The sequence below is a fragment of the Ochotona princeps genome, chromosome 23 (assembly GCF_030435755.1).
Source record: "Ochotona princeps isolate mOchPri1 chromosome 23, mOchPri1.hap1, whole genome shotgun sequence".
Taxonomy (NCBI): domain Eukaryota; kingdom Metazoa; phylum Chordata; class Mammalia; order Lagomorpha; family Ochotonidae; genus Ochotona; species Ochotona princeps.
Window position 1 is genome coordinate 37,831,250 of NC_080854.1, and position 2,725 is coordinate 37,833,974.

Consider the following 2,725-nt stretch of genomic DNA (forward strand, 5'->3'; position numbering starts at 1 on the left):
TAGATGTATTACTCCTACTTTGTGTTTGTGTTGTTACTTTGGCAGACTCAGAGATGGGCAGCCCAGTGTTCACTTGTATCCACATCAGAGGCGAGAGGCTAGGACTCACACAACAGGACCCAACCCAGCTCTGAACCCACGAAGTGCCTGCCCGTATGCTCAGAGTCACTCGGGGAGCCTGCCTGAAAATCTAACTCAGCATGTTCCTATAGTAGGAAGGATATATGCAAAAGAATAAGGGAAAAAAGAAAGATGATAAAAACAGAGCATGCTTTGCTTCCAGTATGATGTTAACATACCAGAAAGCACGCAGAGATGCGAGTGAGCCAGCCCAGGGCCAGAGATCAACTGTTAGCATACATTTGTGAAGGTGCTGTGCTCTCCATATTCCAGCCCAATCCCCACTGGGAGTCTTCAGTCCACACAATGATCCTAATTGAATTTCCCCGGCCTAAATGGAGTCTGCCCTGATGTGAACTTGCTTTGAACATGATGACAGGATGGACCGTCACAGAGCTCAGCTCTCTGAGACCTCGGCCCTCCTTCTATTACCTCCATTATCTAAACAAATAACCTTGGACAAATCAATTTACATTAATCCAACCTTGTGGTCCACCACTCCCCAGCTCCTTCAGAATGTCTCAATCAAGATTCAAAGGAATTTGCTTCAACATTTAACTATGAAAGAACTTAATCTCCTATTTAAAACTCTGGTGCACTGAACATTCTCTTCAAATAAAAAATTCAATAAAAGGAGTTAGAAACATAATTTGGGAAAATATAGCCTGTGTGTAATGACAGCATCTTTATGCTGTAAAGGTAGAATTCAGAAGGTCCTTTATATGTTTGACCTTCTGAGTTACATATCTATGTGTGTGCATGTACACACCTACATCCCAAAGGAGAAGGTCGCCCAGCTCTCTCCCATCTGTTGAAAGAGCCCTGGGTTTGTAGATGACTCCCGTGCTTTCCCCGCTGCAGGAAGCTGAGACGTGTTGGGTAGACTGGAGATGCAGCAGATGCTATTGTTTAGCAGTGGCCCCTCTGTGCTCGCTTCGGCAGCACATACACAGAATTGGAATGATGCGGAGAAGACGAGCATGGCCCCTGCGCAAGGATGACACGCAAATTCGTGAAGTGATCCATAGTTTTGCTGCTTTGACTAAAGAAGTATAGGCTACAGAGTATAACTGATGTTTGATGAAGTTGGTAAATTCACACAGCATTATTATCTAATAAACTTTATTTTTAAAAAATGAAAAAATAGAAGAAGAGGAAGAAATAGTACCTGCTTGTTGCTGTTCTTTCCGCCTCAATTTCCCTGGGCCTTGCCTTGCACTTTGTGCTTGGTTTGATAGCCAGGCTTGTCTCTCGCTCAGGTCAGTGGCATACTAGTGCAATCCATTCAAGCCCATGTCCTGGTTGTAAGAGCATTCTCAGACATATATACATACTAGCTCTCTGGCCTATGCTGGTGGCAAACATACTTAAGCAGACTTGGGCCAATCGCTCAGAGAAACGCCAGGCCCAGCTGAGCCACAAAAGATCCAGCCAACAGAGCCCAAACTGCTCAGAGCCAATCCCCAAGGATACATAAATGCATGAGAGAAATGTAACCGGGGTGGTTGGAGCCCAGGAGCTTGTGGGAGGGTGGTGGTGACTGCAGCAGTGGCAAGCGATTTGAGGGAGATTTTATGCACTAGTGACCAACCCCACATGTCAAGGCTGCTGGGTCTCAGTCCCCACAAGTTTCACACTTCAATTTGTTTATCCCAAGCTCATCAAGTTAGTGACTCCCAGGAGGCGGCTCTAAATTAACAATTCTGAGTAACAAGTCTGAAAAAAAGCGATATAACTTCCAGAGAGATAGAACAGGAAGAGGGAAAAGATTTGAACTCATTCAGGATCCTGAAACTGGAATTAGTTACTGCTGTGTTCAGCGTTGACTACTAACAAAGCTTAGACAAGTGCAGCTCTTCTTGCCTAGGGGCTTGCAATGAATCTGGAACTTGGGGCCTTCCTGGTTCTAACTCAGGGATGAAGAGCTTCCTGCAGGTGGGTGATCAAGTCACATTTTACTTTTCTCCTCCTTGGGGACATTCTTGCAGTGTGATGCAATGCCACACCCCCTTTGCCCCCACACACATTCACTCCAGTAGCAATGAGCACACAGAGGTAATCAGGCCACATTTTTATTTTCAATGGATTTTAATTGTTTGCTAAGAGGATCTGAACAGAGACAGGCAACTGTAATTTGGAAAAGAAATTGCATATCATTTGACTATCATGAAATAAGACCGTGACCAAGGGCTCAATACGTGCAGGGCATGGTACTACTTGGTTCATAGGCCCTGCCCCGTGTAATTGCCTGAAGAGCTACATGCTGTCTGGCTTCCACTGACAGCTGAAAAGGCTCGTTATGGCACTGGCCTGCTCCTCAGGTGCCCAATGTCTGATAGCCACTGAGACCTGCAGCTTTCCCATGGCCCTGTGTCTTCTGCTTTGCTCTGCGTTCCTCTCAAGAAAGGCTAGACCTGTGGACACTCCACAACTCTGGCCACCAGGTGAGCTGTGCTGTCCTCACAGACACGGCCTCCCACTTGAAAATATGTATGGAAAGAGAAGGAAGTTTAATTCATTAGGTCATTGGGAACACTTAGCTAAAATCAGAAATGAAGTGATATAATTGGACTGAGAATTAAAAAGATTGACTCAGGAGCTTGGA

At 45.4% G+C, this 2,725-nt stretch overlaps 1 non-coding gene across 1 annotated transcript; it reads left to right on the plus strand.

Annotated features, from left to right (window-relative positions):
- Positions 1 to 1,046: 1,046 nt before the first annotated feature.
- Positions 1,047 to 1,152, plus strand: LOC118758237 (U6 spliceosomal RNA). Its single transcript, XR_004995609.2, has one exon. It is a non-coding gene; the product is annotated as a U6 spliceosomal RNA (small nuclear RNA).
- The last annotated feature ends 1,573 nt before the right edge of the window (positions 1,153 to 2,725 follow it).